This window comes from Ctenocephalides felis, unplaced genomic scaffold, assembly GCF_003426905.1.
Source record: "Ctenocephalides felis isolate EL2017-DRISC unplaced genomic scaffold, ASM342690v1 CF-g0.4_SCAFFOLD_01604, whole genome shotgun sequence".
NCBI classification, from domain to species: domain Eukaryota; kingdom Metazoa; phylum Arthropoda; class Insecta; order Siphonaptera; family Pulicidae; genus Ctenocephalides; species Ctenocephalides felis.
In genome coordinates, this window is record NW_020537758.1 from 27,932,749 (window position 1) to 27,952,200 (window position 19,452).

General features: G+C 28.1%; 1 long non-coding RNA gene across 1 annotated transcript in view; it reads left to right on the forward strand.

Moving 5' to 3' along the window:
* LOC113373187 overlaps nucleotides 1–19,083 on the forward strand; it is a 73,198-nt gene extending 54,115 nt beyond the window's left edge. The window contains exon 3 of the long non-coding RNA XR_003366879.1: nucleotides 18,902–19,083. This is a non-coding gene — a long non-coding RNA (uncharacterized LOC113373187). The remainder of the gene's footprint in view (nucleotides 1–18,901) is intronic.
* Nucleotides 19,084–19,452: the final 369 nt, after the last annotated feature.

Genomic DNA, 19,452 nt, shown 5'->3' on the forward strand with positions numbered 1-19,452 from the left:
TCCATTTTATGGTTTATAGTGTTGATTTGAGTAAATTTTGTCCTAGACCTTTCCCTAAATGTTCCGCAAAAAAGGGACGGTCGACAATGCAGCAGCATGCTCGCACTCCGGACTTGGAGCTCCAAAACTTTATTATTATTTTACTGGGATTTTATTTAAACTTTTTCACAGAGTTTTGCCGAGGCGTTCCGGCTTGGTGTTCATCGTTATTTCTTTTCTAAGCCGTCGGCGACAGCTGGCCGGAAGTATTAATCCAGAGGTTGGAAAACTATCGTATTTCTTCCGAGCCGCTAGCCGAGCGGAATTAGATTCGAACAAAATGTATAAAGTTTTCCTCTAGAATTAATAAGTTTTATTATATTCCAATAATCGTTTAATAAAATAAACCTAATTAGCTTGGCAATATTACGCGGCAACTTCATAAATATTAATACTTTTACTTATGTAAGTGTATATATACAGAGTGTTGCAGACCTTCGAAAATTATAGGCTTTTAAGTGCAGCCTAGAGCTTTGATGAGATTATGACAATTTTTTGCTTAATGTGGTTAACTTTTATTAATTTTATTCAAATGAACTTTGGAACCGTAGTGGTGAATAACATTTTCAGTACTACACTAAAACTATATTCCACAAATGCCTCAAGTTTACAAAAATTAAGACATCTTATTTAATTATAAATTAAAATTTCCCAAAATCGGTCCACTTCGAAAAAAATACACTAAAGTGCAAATCATTGTAGAATGGTATAATATTTGATAATTTTATTTTTCAAAATTTTAGAGTAAAAAAATAAAAACCTAAAAATGGCAGTCTATAAGGGTAACACGTTAGGAACGTATGGAATGATGTTATGCTTTTTAAAAGTTTATTCCAATAACCCAATAACTCAAATTTTGAAATTAACTTAATATATGTAGGGGAGACTGAGCACAGTTGTGCCAAGTTACGGTAGTGACAGTCGTCATAACAACTAAACTGTACTGAATTTGAGATAGGGTACAGAAGGAGAAAGATGAGTATTTCTGTCAAACAAATTTTTATTATTGCATTGAGTTAGCGTCCTACATTAACATGATCTGTACACCACATTGCTTTTAGAAAAACAAAAGTAAGTTTTTTGTGTGAATTCTGTAATAATTACTTCTATACAGATGGATCACTATTACCACAAATTAAATACCAGCAAATAATTTTATTTTAAGTGTCATGTATGTGTTGTGTGTACATATGTTATTGTCTTTTTGTGTCTGAGTATGAAATCCAACCCTGTTATTGTCTCTCATCTTTTGTGAGGACAAGTTTTCTCATACACCTTCTAGGGTTTACGTCTTTTGGGGATATGTTACAATGTCGGTGAGTTTCATTGCGAATGACTGGGTAGGTCTCTGTAACGTAATGCGTTTTACGTGCTTTTACGAGCTTACTCTGTCCGCAAAAAGACAAATACGTATGCGCCATTCATGACGTATGATTTGATTGAGGTGATCAAGGTAAAGAGCTTGAACGAATTTTACGAAGACGAAATGCGGAAAAAGTCGTACAAATTAAAGGGTTGTTTAGTCATAATTTGCAACAAAGTTGTAGCAGTACAATATTTCCTTCGGCAAATAGTAAAAATAAATATTATAAATATTATTTTTGGAAACATATTTATGACATATTCTACAGCAATCCGTGTGAAGTTACTACAATTGATTTATCTGCACTGTGCATATACAACAAGTGTGTATGAAATTTATATTTATGAAACATGTAATTAAATTATGACTGTAATATAATTTCGACTACTGTAATCGTACAAATATTATTTAATTACTACTATTCCACTATCCACAGCTTTCACTCGAGTTCTCATATACAAAGCATTAACGTGTTACCCTTGACGAGAGCTTTTGCCTCTGTGAGTGTGCTAAGTCCGAGATGTATTTCTTGAGTGTCATGAGCTGACATTGAAGGATTTTTGTACGAGATTGAACATTAAGGGATAGTTAATATAAGAAGGGATAAACGGTTGGAGTAGATATCTTCTTGTAACACTTCTCTATATATTATTTTCATGTTTTCTCGTACGTTATTTGTTAACTTTTTGGCTAAGAGTAAACGCAGCTTCCGTATACTAAAATCGAAAAAACTGCATTATATTAATTACCATGATATTTTTTAATTTAATTCACTTGCACTTTGCAAGATTAAACAAATTAATTTATAATATAATATTAAACAATATGAAAACAAATCTATAATTATTGAGTAATCAAGATTTTAAATTAGTTATGGAAGTTATTCTGCCAAGGCTAGTTAGAAAAAACTTCCGATATTTTAAAATAATTGTATTTACACCAATGTGTGCAGCTAATTAAGGTATAGCTAATCGGAAGAAATTTTCCAAGGTTAATTTCAAAAATAAAGATGTGAATTTAAATATAACACAAAATTGATATTTTGAACAGATTTATATTATATGTAATACCAATAATTAAAATTCACAAAAACGGCCAATTATTCGGAATTGTAATAAATTTATATAATTTAACCATATTTTAAAGAAATATAATATTTGAGGATCTTTGTTTAGACTATGTGCTATATCGTACTATTTAATTTTGTTAAAAACGTCACCATTTATTTAACATTTTATAATGGTCTTTACCAAAAACTAATTATATCACAATATTTCTTCATCTGTTTTAGAAATTTTATAATTCAGTTTTTTTTTTGAAGACGTGGACCAACAATATGGCATTTAGCTACTGAATTTCTGAACAAAACAATGTAGGAAAATTAGAAAAAAGAAAAGAAAGATAAATTTTCTATAATCTTGCAGTACATTTATATATTATAGTTAAATTTGTCACTGAAAGTGTAATGAAGAAAAGATGAAAAAATGTAAAAAGGTGGGGAACCGAAATCTAAGACACGGCATTGAAGCATATAAGTTGAACGTTTTTACTTCAAAGTATACAGTCAAGTTCAAGCAATGTTTGACAAAATACTCGAAAAAATTCAGAAAGATCAGCTCATGTCCTGCATTTCCATTCGAACCCTAAACTCTTGAAGTAACTTCTCAAGTTGTGTACATACATATACTTGTTCGAGAAACACCCCCGATGCATGGACCAGGTGTTGTTTTAATATGTCGGAAGTTATTTGAAAACGACATGACGTGAAAGGGTCGGCGAGCCATCACTGTCATATAAGTTTAATGGATCTGTGCTACAAGTTTTGCTAGCTATATGTGTTTATTTCGATACGGGAACTTATTTTATTACATACTACAACACCTTTGTAATGTTGTAATTTAATTCAAAATGCTCGTCGGAATCTCTAATCCAAAATGTGAATCTACGTACGGAACATTTTTGTAAGCATCGTTATAATAATACTTGAATTAAAAATGTTTTCAATCAAAGCTTTCAATAATTGAAATTCACAGTAAGTTATTCACTAACAAGGTAATTAATGTAATATATCAAGTTATGTCATATTATACTGATAAAAATTGATGTAACATGAACTGAAGCCATTTTAAAATTATATTTATTTTTTCGACTTTTCATAAATGCAAATCGAATGATAGAATTACCTCTTCACTTGGGCATTAGGTGTTACAGGGGCTCTGAAATTAATTCTCTTTGATCATATATCATTATTCACATCTTATAGCTAATGAAAATTCCATTGCAACAGTGAGCGAAATATCTACTGGCATTCTATTCTCGCATTTCCAGAGGTAAATTTATATGCATAAAAAGAGTGCCAGGAACTAATTAAAATTTAATTCACAAATTGGGTAGGCAAATACAATAGCATTTTTAATTATTTATTATTTATTTCTAAATAAAAAATAAAAAAATAAAGTACTACATTTCTGAACCCATTGACAAAATTACTTTGTTAATTGATACTTCACAATAATCTGTTAGTAGTAGCTTAACTACTAATTGCTCAAAATTGTAATTTAATAATACATTTATTTTGAATTGTATAAATATTTAAATTCTATATTTTGCATATAATGAACGCAAATATTTAAATTATCTAATATTTATTATCAAGTACTCGTACAAATTCAAAATCAATACCTAAACATGAATGAATCATATCAAAATTATTGCCACCCAATCTATGTTATTATTATAATCAAATTATGGAGAATATTTCAAAGCATGCACTTGGCGAGAGGTTATGAATAGTGTATTAAATTTCGTTGTGACTAATATTAGATATATAATTTATCTATTGTTATCAAATTTATATGATAAAGATCAAATTAATATGCATATTTTATTAATTTTTTAGCCATCAAAATTGCATTCGATTAGCTTTATATTAATATACTTTATTTATAATTCTTTCAAAAACCAAATAATATTGAAGTGATTCAACTTCGTGTTTATGAGCAAATTACGCATGTCATATGAGAATAATTTTAATGGAATAGAATTACAATCAGGGAATTATATTTTTTTTTTTATACCACGACAAAATTATTTATTTATAATGATATTCCTATATGGTTGAGGCACTTGTATCACGACTTTTTATGCATAACTCTAATAATATCTGAAAATCTATATGGATAAAAATATATAGACATATCAGTTTATGTAATATTTTCCGAAAATGGTGCGAAATAAAACTAATTGGATGATTTTACTAACAAGAGCGCATATTAATCATTCGCCGCAATCAATTTATATTTGCTTGCAGAACCGAAGCACATAATAAACAATACTAGAAGCTGTGTATATATCAGGCTTGTAATTGAATAAATTCTAGCATTGACCGATCAAATCTTGTCTTAAATCAATTGCGATCCGTTGAACACACGAGAATTTTGTGCACACAACATTAATTAGTATTATCTAGCGCGCAGGGGTCTCTTTCCTGATCTTAAGCCGATTTAGGCGGAACGTTTGGCTGATGGGCTTTGATTCTAATAGACGAGCCGGGAACATTATTTAGTTGATCACAATAAATTTTTATTAACTTTTTTATCATTATATTTATTAAATTCACATATATTTACTTAATGATGACGGTGTTCTAAGAAATAACTATATTGATTCCTAATCCAAGAAAAAAATTAAAATGCAGAAAAAAATTTTTAGACATAATAGTTTTAGGAAGGAAATATTTGTACACTTTTATACTTTGTATTAATGAAGTTGTAACTGTTTTAAACACCAACTGTCGCACAAACTTCAAAATCTATGACATCTGAATAAAATACGCATAATTAATATAATATTAAATATGAGTCAAATTAGAGCTTATATCGTATGGGAAATCAGTTAGTCACTTCTCAGTTACTTATATATGTTTTTATTTAATGATTACAGAGAATTTTGTAATATTTTTATTACTAATATCGTTTATCATAAGCGTAATAAGTGTAATAAGTGTTATTATTATATATATAATAATAAAATGTTAACATTTGTTAACATTTGACCTAATTATTAAATATATCAAAATTGAAAAATGTTTTTGATAATATTTGAAAAAAAAACAAAAAATATGTAAAAAAATATTTGTACCTATATGTAATTCATAATAAATAAAAAAACACTCTTATATTGTAACTATTCCTAGACAAATACTATTCAAAAATGTATTTGCTCTAAAGTTGTAGTATGATTGATATTTTATACACTATCTAGTGATGTGTAAAATAAAACAGCGTGGATAACATAAATATTATAACAATGAGAAATGTCAATCAAATAGCGTTTTATTTATTGTAGAATGCCATAAATATGTAGAATGTACATCCGTCATTTTTTTTAAATATTAGAGATATCTACAATGCTTATTCAACGTCACTTTTTATAAAAATAATATACAAATATTTATAATGAAAATATTTTCATTATAAATATTTGTATATTATTTTTATGAATGAATGAATATTATACACATTTATAATATATATTATAAATGTGTATAATATTCACTATGATGAATGAATGAATATTATACACATATTAATGTGTATAATATTCATTATGATGAATGAATGAATATTATATCGTATATATATATATATATATATATATATATATATATATATTATAAATGTGTATAATATTCATTCACGTTCTGTTTTTTGTTGCGTATCCTGTTCCTAAAGTATTAATGTTAGAACGATTTTCATCTAACAGAAAAGTATTTTTGTTTTTTAGGTTAAATTTGAAGGTTTCAGAACATTTTGGCATACATTACCCCACCCTTTGGCATGCATTTGGTGTGCGTGTGTATGTGCGTATGTATGGATACAACTTTGCACCTGATTCCAAGTGCACGGATCAACCGATTTGAATTATTAAAAAATATTCGAATTCTATTAATAGACGTGTTGATTAGTTTTTGGCAATGGCAGGTTTAGTACGCGACAAATAGAACTAAAAATTACAGTTTTTGATGAAATGTAGAATCCTATTCTAATGATTGTGTTTGTTGACAGTGAGAAGAAATAATTAGTTTCTTGGGTACGAAAAGTTCTAGAAACTTGCCTTAACGCACGATGCCATGCACTACCAGTTTCAACAAGAATATAACAAATATGTAAAATGTCTATCCAACGCCCTGTTTTCCGCTCTCACCGCCAAAACGCGATCCGCGTTCGGCGTTCGGTCTCCGCCGATTCGACAGTTCCATGGGGTTAGCGTTAATGGGGCCCATTCGTCCGATCTGTAATCCGTTATAAGCCCCTCACATATCTCGTCAGCGCGCCGGCACTGGATTAGTGTATCATATAGAGCAACTACCGATGCTATTGTTTAGAATTAGGATAGTTGTTCGGTGAGATCAATTTGGGAAATTGATAAAATACTATCTCATAAATGCACTAAAACTACGATTTTATTTATATGCAATAATAATTTATTGTTGATTTTCATGGTTATAGGTGTTATTTGATCTTGGTGTGGGTGATGGTGATGATGCAATTCAATTTTTGCTATAATTATATTTCGGTAGCTGATTAAATTTTATTTATTGTATAACTTAGACAAAAATAAGTTAAAGTTTTTGTCACAAAATTTAATTATTTTATTATATTATCATTTTAAATAATATATTTGTGTATTTGTAGGTTTTTATTTATTTACTCGAAATTTTTATTATGTGACAAATGAGTATTTATATTTTATGTTATTACTACTAAGTCATTGATTTTTTATGCTGATTAAATGTACCAAATATTGGTGAAACTGTTCAACACATTCCAGTACATTTTTGTTCGCTTCCCTTTTGTAAAAAAGGACTCTCAAAGGGCATTTATGAACTTATTTTTGACTGTGATCTTGGACACGTTATTCACGGATACGGTTCCAAAGTTGGAATGAAAAAACAACAAAAACTAACCGCTATAACCAAAAAATAGCCACAAATTCACCAAAGCTTCAGGTTGCACTTAAAAGCTCATTATTTTACGTTGACTTCTAAAACTCGCTGTATATGTATAATGCCTAAAATATTTATATTGTTTGGATTTGCATTTTCTGATATATTTAAATAATACGAAGGCGAGTTTGGGTTACATAATTGGAAACAATCGTCCGAAGAACATTTCCATTCGCTTTGTTTTTTTCGGAAAGCTGATTTTCTACTTCTTTATCATCCAGCCCTAGGATAATCTCGCTTTGGTTATTTCTTACGACTTTGTCCTGTATTTCAAATACGACGGGTTAGGAAGGAAAAAGGAATCGACTCGACTCGACTCGACGACTTTGCGATATTATTCAGGCCGCGTCCACGAAACGAGCTATTCGTGATGCGTTGCCATTTCATCCTAAAACGAATTTGTGTCGTGTGTATATGTATTCGGGAAAGTTTTTTTTATCTTTCGTCATGTCTGATACGAACAATCCGGTTTTTGCTATTTATCTGTGTCCGCATTATTGCAAAAGGTTAGAGGTAATGGGCTTAAGTTGGTTCAAGTTTTGTTAAGATGGTAGACGAGGATTTTTTATCTAATACATCAGTCACCCATCCCTAAACATACTTCTTCCTAGGTTATATTTTAAATAAATTCATGTATGAGATCTTAAGTAATACCTTCAATTTAAATGCACTATTGTTATCGTTAGATATACATTTATCTATAAACAACTTTTGCTGTTTATTTTAATATTACGTTTCATTGCTGAAAAGTATATTTGTAAATTAAGTTCAAAATTCGCATATGCATATTCGTTTGAAAACTCTAATCAGATTAATAGTCAGCAATGAGAATAAAGTTTGTTGACTATATTATTTCTCTATGAAGTTAATTTATATAAAATATATTAATCTAGTATATTATATATTAATTTACTAGTTTTCAAATGCTATGTCTAAACAAAAAAGAATATTAACATAATTATAATAATCATTAATATATCATAAAGACCATACAAAACCGTGTTTGTAAACTCCAAATCAAATTGGTTAAGTTTAGTATGAAATATTTTTGTCATTATGATTGTGCCAAATATACTGTTTTAAATCGATAAAAAAAAACTATTTTATGTTTCCGATATATATATATATATATATATATATATATATATATATAATACTTATTATTACCGAATGTTTGTCATAAATAACAAATGACATTGAAGCAAAATTTCATTGCCCACAATATGGACATTATGAACTATTTATGGTTGGTTAATAACGTAGTCAAATACATCACCTGCACGCATTTGTGGCCAAAATTTAAATTATGCAGCTATCATATTTACTAATATGCTATATGTGACATATGATGAATGACATTATGCTATTAGAAAATGAAACTGCACATTGATAAAAACTTGTGCTTTCACGTTTGGATTATTACTTGTATATGGACTTAAATAATTTTATTCATTTTAAATTGTAATTCAACCCTTACTGATTTAGAGTGTAAATACAATATTAATCTAGTGCATCCTTATCTGATTCAATATTTCATGTACGTTACGATGCACTGTTACCTACATCTCTAATACCTGTGGATCAAGCGGTGGATTCATGTAAATGTAGTGCAGCATCGCGTGAATAAAACAGACACTTTATATCCGACAGTGCGAAATGTTCGGAGTCTGGTGTGTGTGCGCCGCAACGCCACCTACGTCGCAGAGAAAGAATATTTATAACAGAATTGACGACGACCAGAGGTTTCCAAATATAGGGACGCAGTTTAACAGCAAATCATGATGATAAAATATTACTTATATATAAATTGCGCACTGGACTCAAAATTCTGAAAACAACATTTTTTATATGTTTCATTATTTATAATGTAACCGTAATGCAGACATCTCTAACTCCATTAACGGCGTATATAATTTAATATGGGACTATTTATAACGTGTTTCTTACAAAGAATCATAACAAATTATATAAAGTAAGTGATTAATGTTGTTCCATAACGTATAAAGTAGGCATTACTAGCATTAACTGTTTTTTAATGCTAGTATTACTTCAATGATTGACCTGATGTACAACATGGTAGTACAACAATTGTAATTGATTTAATAACTCACTAATAATTGCGCAGATTTTTTAACCCTAGTAAACGTTATATCAGAGTTTATTAGTTGATCATTTCAGAATGATTTGCCCCTGATCACTATTAAAATTATCAAATAAATCTCAAATCAAATTATCTAATAACATATTAAATTTACTTATGAAAACCTTGACATACAGTAATTCATACACAGTTTCTTCAATTTTTATATTAAAATTGTTCATACCTATGAACCTTCTGTTCAATATATTAAAAATATATATAATAGAATCATTTTGTATAAAGAGTCTTTAAAATATATCATATCAATTCTCCAGAAAAATTTCTGCTTGTAGTTTCTAGTTAGTGCTCTCACCGTGTTCCCTTTCGTAAAATATAATTAGTTGTTGTTAATAAATAATATTAAGACAGAAAAACAGAAAATTTGTATCAATGATTTAATATGCAAATTAAGTTTACTGAGAAAATGCAAGGTACAGAACTAAGCTTTATTTGAAATTATTTTTATTAATCTCACACACACACACACACATATATGTATATATATATATATATATATATATATATATATAAATATAAATTGAATTACTATGAATCGTTGATTTTTTAAGTTTGGAAACCACTGTCATAGACCGATGAATTGAGCTTTCGAGCTTTCGTGGAACGCCTGCTTGAGACAGCTTCGATGCTTTATTGCACGCCCAAAGAACGTCGAGTTGAAGCTTTCCTAGTTCAAGAGATGTTGATTTGTAATAATGATATTTTTTACCAAATCGGTTGCTTAACACCTAAATTTTTAAGTTGTACAACCTTGAAGTTGAGACAATGTTTGTGTTAATGTTTCTTCCAAAACGTTTACCTACGTTTACAAATTTATATTTTTTATTGATTGAAGTTATTAAATTAACGCGTTTAATAATATATTTTCATCATACAGCCATACAATAAAAAAATGCTGTATATAAATTGAAATTTACATAGTACATTTCTTGATGACAATTAAAGACTTATCACTATTGACCAGTATAATTACAGATGGGTTTAGCGAGGGATATCAAAAGAACTCACAAATAACATTAACGTTTATTTGCTTTTATCATTCTTCACAGAATAAAACATAAAATATATGCATAAATTATTGTCTCAATCGATGATATTGATATTATATTTATTATCCCACTACATTTTTGACTTTCGGTTTTATTCAGATAACTAATTTAATAATTTATAAAATTATTGCATTTTTGTAGTGACAAATCAGTTTTTATATAATCGGTCGATGGATTGATTCTTACAGTATAATACTAGTGTATCTCACATATATATAAAATTTTGTGAATGAAAAAAAATAAGATATACTGATCATTTCTAATATCAAAAGCAATTGTACTAGAATCTAAATTTATATAGTTCTCCCAGTCTTCAATATCATTCCTCCCATCACATTTTCGACTCCGGCTTCGATTTCGAATTCTCCTCTCCTTGTGCTATTTACCGCTTCGCGAATCTCGAATGACCTGATTTGGAGAATCGCTTTAAAAAACCTCTTTACAGTAAGACATAACTTTTTAAAATATTGCAGAGATGTGACAGAGATGTATAGATATCCATAATATAACGCCAGTATTATGTAAATTCTCCAATTCGGCGTTTCAAGATTGGCACATCGAAACCCCATCGACATAAATATTTGCATATTCAGATTGAATTTCACTTTCGTTAGATGGATTCATATGTAATTGTCATTTTTTCAGATACTTCATGGAAGTGCGGATGTAAAGAACATCGAGGCACTGTATTTAAAAATACATTTATAGATTATATATATATCATATAGCTAAAACAGTTCATTTAATTGTGAAGTAATTAGAGAAGTGATAAATAAATAAAATATATTATATTTGTTTCTAGTTGATCTTGAAGAAAACGACTTAATATATCCTCTAATCGTATATTAAAATATATACAAATTAAATTAATAACTTGATTTTGAAAATAGAACGCTTTTTGTTCAGAAAATTTAATTATATACGTATATATTAACTAAAGATATGCTGTTTATAGATACGTATTTCATAATATCATATATTTTATTAATATGAATATTCCACATAACAAAACTCATACTCAATGAAAAAAACTTCGGCATAATGTACTCCAGTCTTCTTTCTTTTTCTCTCATCTAATATTCTATCTTCTGCATCAAAACTTTATTTTAAATTATCTCTTAGATCGGATATGATTTTTCTGGATATGATTTATTTGGCGCTTTATTATGGCTCGAGTATCTACTGAAGCATCACACACGTAGTATACCATATTGGCAAACTGCTCTGTCATCACAAATATAAAAGAGTTTCTCTTGCAAAATCTTGTCTATTCTGCCAATATAGAAAAAAATAGTCATTGTTTCTGATAGAAATATTGATTTAGTAGGTAAATTGATCCACTCTCAAAGATAAGTCTACAATGTAATATCAGTTCAGTTGTAATTTTTTTTTAATCGTAAGAATATAAAATGGCCGTTTTGTTTAAAAAAATACTGGCCAAATGTGGTAAGTGATATCGATTTTATTTTAGGAAAAAAACACCAAGTCCATTCACGTAGAGAAAATCACTTAACATTAGTATTTGTTGAAAATAATTCAAAATCTAATTTAAAAAAATTGACATAAGCATAAATCTAATACAAACTCATGTATGCAGGTACATAATAAACGAATGTATGTACATAAATATACAAACGATGAGAATCATTTAAATGCATAATTGTAATCAAAACAGACAAACACAAATAGCAATTAATTTATAGTAATATTTAATTAGGTAGTGCTAAAGTTGATTCTGAATCAGTTCGCAAATAAATCTAGCAATGGATTCATAATGAGAATAATAAACATTAAAAAAAACTATATTGTGTTAGACGATTTTATGAAACTAAGATATAGATCAAAAATAGGTTTAGAAGATAAAATAGTTTTTTCTCGACATTGCTGCATCGAATTAAAACTATCAATACAAAAAATATTAATAAAAAAGAATAGATTAATCATTCGGTAGCCTTCTAGTAACGCATTCCCTTAAGGAATATTGTCATCATTGCTCATAATAAATAATCGGTAGTACTTTACTAGAGCAGGTCTGTGAGCTGAGTTAAAAAACACTAACTCGATTCAGGGAAGAATAGCATGAGATTTCCATTTCACATTTTTAATTGGAAACATAATTTTTATCTATATTTTCTTGCTCTTTAAGTTATCACTGCTATTCACCAAAAATACAAAAATTATTATATTATGAAAAACTCGTCTAATTAGTTTAGTATTAAAAACTCAGAAAATTTTTGCAAAACTGATTTACTTTTACCTAATTTTTCTTTTCGACTTCCTGTTGGCAAAAGTCAATGACTATCCTTTACATCAATGACCTATAATTTTCCTGCGCGATAAGAATTCTAATCTTTATTACAATCTATCAAAGGGTTATGAGTTATGGGAGAAGTTCGAGCCCGAAATGTTAGAACCCTTAAGAAAACGCACACGGCCACGTAAATGCAGTTACCTAGGCGCGCGTGCCCCGAATGTTTCGCTTGTGATAATGGCTCAAGACGAATCTTCGCGGGAACGCCCTGTATCCGAAAGCTTTAGACTAGCGGCCATGTTTCTTGTTATCAGACACAGGAGGTCTCTAAATGAAATATATATCTGAAATTTTGTAGCAGGCTTTAAATATGCATAGAATTTGGATGAACCAATTTTATTTGAAGTCTTACCGATGATATTTGTTTTTTGAAATTTATGTTTTGTTTATTACTATGAGTCTAACACCATGTACTTTATTTAATGTTAAGTTTAATATTCTCATTATAAATCCATTGCTAGAATTAATTACGAACTGATCTAGAATTAACTTTAGCACTACCAAATAAAAAATCTTACAATAAATTAATTGCAATTTGGGCCTTGTATATATATATATATATATATATATATATATATATATATATATATCTACATACATGAGTTCATGGTAGTACTATCATACATGGGTTTATATCACATATCACTGCAAAATGGTTATTAGATTTATGTTTATCTCAATTTTTCAAAATTAAATTTTGAATTATTTCTACAAATACTACTGTTAATCAAGTCATTTATTCTATGTGTATGGACTTCGTGATTTTTTCTTAGAATAATTTGTGTTTTTCCCACTGAAAAATTGTGAACTGAACTCAAAAAGTATGGAAGCCTATAAACTTAAAAAAATAACATATGTAGGTATAGCCCTATTTTAGTTTTTCGGTATAATATGTGAAAGAATGTCTGTTGAAACGCATTAATCTAGTTTGTACTTTTAAAAATCACTATTTAGTTGTTATAAATTCTATAATATCAATACACATGCACATACATACATATATATATATATATATATATATATAACAAATATACTTTTGAGCTAGCTATCAATATAATAGAAATAAAACTAGATTACGTTTCTAAATAAAACTTCTATGCTAACCCAAAACTTCTATACGTTTTGGGGACCCAATTTTACTAATCTTTCGTGGATAAATCCACAAATAATATTATGATAAAAAAGAATATGATACATATTGGAAAAAAAAATTCTAAACAATCGTCAAAAATATTTTTAATTATTCTAATTTTTCTCACATATAAAACAACAACTAAAAATAAAAAATCGCGTTACACAAACGAAATGCGACTAAATTTAATGTTAATGAAGAAAAAAACAAATAGTTGATTAAAATATTTTTTCAGACTTTTTTTTAATTTAAATAAAAGGTAAACATATTTACATATGCTAAAATTGATAGATAATTACATAACAGAAACAACCATTAGTCATGAGCAAAATTTACATAGATACTTTTATTTCTCATTCTAAGTATAATATGTTACTAGAAGTATAATTCTGATACACCATGTAAGTTCATCAGTATACAGGAGATGTTTCAGTACGCGAGAGTTATTGACGATTCCTTCGGGTCATCTGTAATCTTTCGACGATTATCAAAATCCGTGCTCTGAATAATTCAGATTTTGAGACATTTTCCGAGCTGTAATGGCTTTGAACATTAATAACCTGAATATACGAAGGAGTTAACCCAGAATATAATTTAGAAAAAGCGTTTTATAATTATTGCTTAAGTTATTTTTTTACTGGGCTGTATAATCAATCAATTAAATTAATGGCATTATTATTATTAAGTGAATTCTTAAGTAAGTAAACTTTTACAGAGGTTATAAAAAAACTGTTGAATCTGCCTTAAAATAAAATAATTGATGATTGAAGAGCCTCGTAAATTAAACAATTGTGCTCACAACCAAAAAACTAACAACGAAAGAAAATATATTTGTGATGGATTTCCAAACATCCCCGTTTATCTTCTGATAACAAAGTCGCCAGAATCAACGTATTGGCTGGTTATAAGTTCTACTTTCAAATATTGTTGTTAAAAAATCTCTAATTTTATTTGTTTTTGAGATAATGGTGATAAACTTTTTTACCCGCGGACCTTTAAGCCCCACTCTACTCTATTTCAAATAACAAATATGTGACTCTTAAAAAACTAGTTAAAAATATCATTATAATAATTTCGCAATCTTATTTTATAAATTCCAGACCCACAGAATATTTAGCAAATCAAACATTAATCAAACACTTTTTTATCTTTTGGGCTATATTAAAAAAGAATCAAGCGTGTATAATTTATTCATGTAATTTCGCATTCATAATGCCGTTTTAATGTTACTTTTTTGCTTTTAATTAAGTTTTAGAGTGAGTCCTATTCAGTATTCCGCACGATTCCATTAAATAAATCTCATCAGCTGGAAATTTCATACGTTTTAGGTATAATTTTTTTTCTGCAGCGTATGAATAGAGCGTTGATAAAGACATATAGTTTTCATGGACTAAAATCGATGCAATTATTATATAAAAACTACGTAATTTATAAATATAGATATATTTATAAAAGCCTTTACCGCTACCAAGTTTATTTCCAAGCACTATTCCATCATTTATTTAGATATCATGCATTCATTTTAATCATTTTTAATTTACGTAAACTTTACAACATAATTTTTATTGGCTTATTCGCAAATTTTAATTTTCCGCAAAACCATTTATTTTATATTTTTTCATTTATTATTACTCATAATATTACATCGTATTTGTGCTACATCATTTACCATGGTAAATGAGAATTTTTAATTCATTTCCATTTTACGAAAAGCTTTCTGTCATTAACTTTATTCGTTCATTAGCATAATTGCATACATTCGAATGCAAATGTAGGCAGTACAACTGTGTACTGCGGAAGACAAAGTGTTTTTGGCAAACGAATTGAATTGCCAATGTTCTAAAATATACGTTTCATTAAAAACAGAAATTTTGCGTCTAGAACAATTTGGATGAAATACGTTCCTTGGATTCTGATTTGAATAATTAATTGTTTGTTAAGTAATAATAAAATCAATAGCTTCGAGTTTTCATTAACCTGTACGCTATGTGATAAAATTTTATATCATATGAATTGCATAAACGAATTCAAAAATACATTTACATATGTTATGTATGCATGCCACGATGGTTGCATATTCTCATGCCAAATAAAATAACAAAACAAAGTCATAAGTATGAAAACCATTTAATATATTGTTATAACTTTACAAGAGCTATAAATAACATAAGCTAATGATAATTGCTATTTGTCCCTGCAAGGACTATGGGCTGTCAACATGATACTTTTATTCTCGCATATAATGAACCAAAAACTATTTTATTAATTTATTTATAATTACTGTTTCTACATTTACCAAGTATTGACCAATATAAATTGTCAAGAAATAATTCATTTAGTCAAATTTTCTAAAACTTGCCAATAGACTTTATGATATATTTTCAAAGATAAGAAAGAAAGACTTCTCAAAGTCGACGAATTTAAAATAAAAAATTCATAGTTTAACAAAAAGTCTTAATTCTTGAAAACTTGACAATTCTAGACAATTGTGGTATTTTATTTCACAGTGGTCTTAGAAATGTTATTCACGGTTTTGGTCCCAAAGTTTAAATGAACAAAATTAATAAAAGTTAACCACATTAACAGAAACGGTCATAATTTCACCACAGCTCTTGGCTGCGCTTAAAAGCTCATAATTTTAGAACAACGTGTTATATTTTTTTCTCAAGACAGTTAAGGTCTACAATATCACCCTGTTTCGACTGGAAGTCAAGGTCTGGATCACCTTGTATATCTAATACTCCAAGTAAAAACAAAGTTTTAATTTTCTAACTTTCGGAATTAGAAAAATTTCTTAGAAATTAATAATTTATAACTGAGGAAATAATAAATAAAACTAATTCTTATTTTTTCCTATTATATTGTATTTTACAATATATAGGTAATTTGTTTTTGAATTATTTCCTCATGAAACATCTGAGATGTCGATATGAGAAGATAAGACAAAATTAAATTAATGATTACACGAAACACTTATTTGGACTTCATATTCGAACACCGACACAACCAAGCGAATTATGTACTTACATTCAAAAAACCTTTCTTTTACCCACTGAATGTACCAGGATCACATCATAAATTAATAAAAATGATGGAACATAAATAGTTGTCAAGCGCCTCAAACAAATCTATCTATCTATCTATCATTGAAAAGCCACTTGTTTTTATTTCGAGTTCTTCTTTAATCAAACGCTCTCAATGATATATATATATATATATATATATATATATATATATGTATGTATATATATATATATATATATATATCCAAAATCTTATTCCGGCTGTATATCTTGAACGGAGCTTTAAGTTCAATACAGTTGCCATCTGCGGCGGTTTGCTTGTGACTAACACTTCCAGAAGGTCGTAAACAACTGACAAGCGAGCTGGATACCATTTGGAGGCATTCCAGAAGTGTTTACCAAATTTATTAGGTCCTCGTACTTGAGCAAAGATGATATTACAAAGCTCTATGATATAACGGAGGCATAAATTCAACCACTACATGTCAACGATATCTAAGAAATTGCATTTCGGACATAATAAAACCATAAAACTCAAATATTGCATTGCCAAGTGAGAAAATCTCAAAAAAGATATGTTGTCAATAATGCAATATATAACCTTAGTATAATATTTAGATTTTAAAACTAATATAGATCTTATAATAATATTTTGAATATATATGGCTCAATTTTCTGAAATAAAGGAATAACTCTGATTTTGTTATCTAGTCAATTAGCCATCGTATAAAATAACTTTATCACTTTTTTATTTATACGACCCATTCAAAAGTTAGTGCTTTATTTTTGCATTTAATATTTTTCTAAATTTTATTTTTGGTCACATTATTCTGAACAATGGATGCATGAAATTTGCATTATAGAAATTGTTGGGCGCTGCTTCATGTCACGGGCAACTGTTCTAAACTTTATAGCCCATGTAATTTCTAAACTGTGGGAAAACGTGATCAACATTGTAATGTAATATTTTATCATCAAAAATTAATTACCTACTGGTTTCATTCTTGTTGCTCTATTGAGAAAATTAGACTTTGTAGGACTTATTATATAGATAGCAAGTTGAATCTAGCCTTTTAATTGATTATATTGATTTTCATGCACTTACTATGGATGTATGTATTTATGTATTAATATATATATATATACCTTTTTGCACTTATGTATATATTAATTTTTTTTAACTTGTTTTATTTAGCAATCAGATATATTAAATAATTTTAATTTTACAGACGTTTAGAGACTAGGTTTAATTCATTCTCACAATCAGTGTATATTTTACGCTAAGTATTTTATTCAATTTCTTTCATCTTTTGATAGTTAAGGATTAATCATTTCTGGTTAAATTGGAGTCAATAAATTTGTCATCAAATTTTCAAAAAGGTTCTATAAAAATTATTTTGTGTGGCCTATTTCAAGATTTCTATATAAGAGGTAAAATTGGATCACTTGTCTTAAATGATTAGATGATAGTTTATAAAAAATGAATTCATTTATTTTAGTTTGTTATACATTATGTATTATTTGGTAATGCCATCTCATACGGTTATGATGGAACCATTATTTTTTTTCATAAAATTTCCTAAAATATTATGCTTTCTGGTTTAGAATCTTGTAGCTAGTAATAGCTGCTGCTGTTAAACATGTAATGGGATTAACTAAATTAAATCAGAAACGCGATTTTATCATATTAATTTTAATGAACAATTATATTCATTATTTTATATATAATACACAATCGCTTCCGTTATCAGTTTTTATCAGATTTATGTACTAGTTTATCATAAAATAGTCAAAATGATTAAGGTTTGGTCTGTTTCAGAAGCTCTTGGTCGTATTTGGCGAGAGATATGTGGTCATGTCTTACTTAACAGTAAGCAAAGCGTAAAATTGGATTTGTGATGGTAGTTTTCTGCTTTGGTGCATTCAGAAAATTCCATCATGACCGGAGCTTCCATATAAAACGTCGATTGTTCGTTTAGGGAATACCCTGGAAGATTTTTAAAACAGACTGATGAGATTTTTGCATTGTGCATTGAATACAAATTGGCTACTAATATTTTCAGCACTTGTATAAAATTCAATATTTAATTGCCATATTTATTTTGTTGAAAATATATATTTTTTTGACATTCTACTAAATATGTCATGTACATATACTGTTTTCCTGACTTCCTGGTAAAATAAAAATAACCTTCAGGCGTTAATAGTCATAAAATTGTTAAAAATGCTTTCTAAATCTTGAAATGATTTTATTACAATTGCATAAATTATTGTACTACTTGTTTTATTATAAAATAAAAATTAATAAAAACAAGTGTTTGATTCCTACCAGAGTTGAAAAAAATATCTCTCAGAATGTGGAAAGCAATA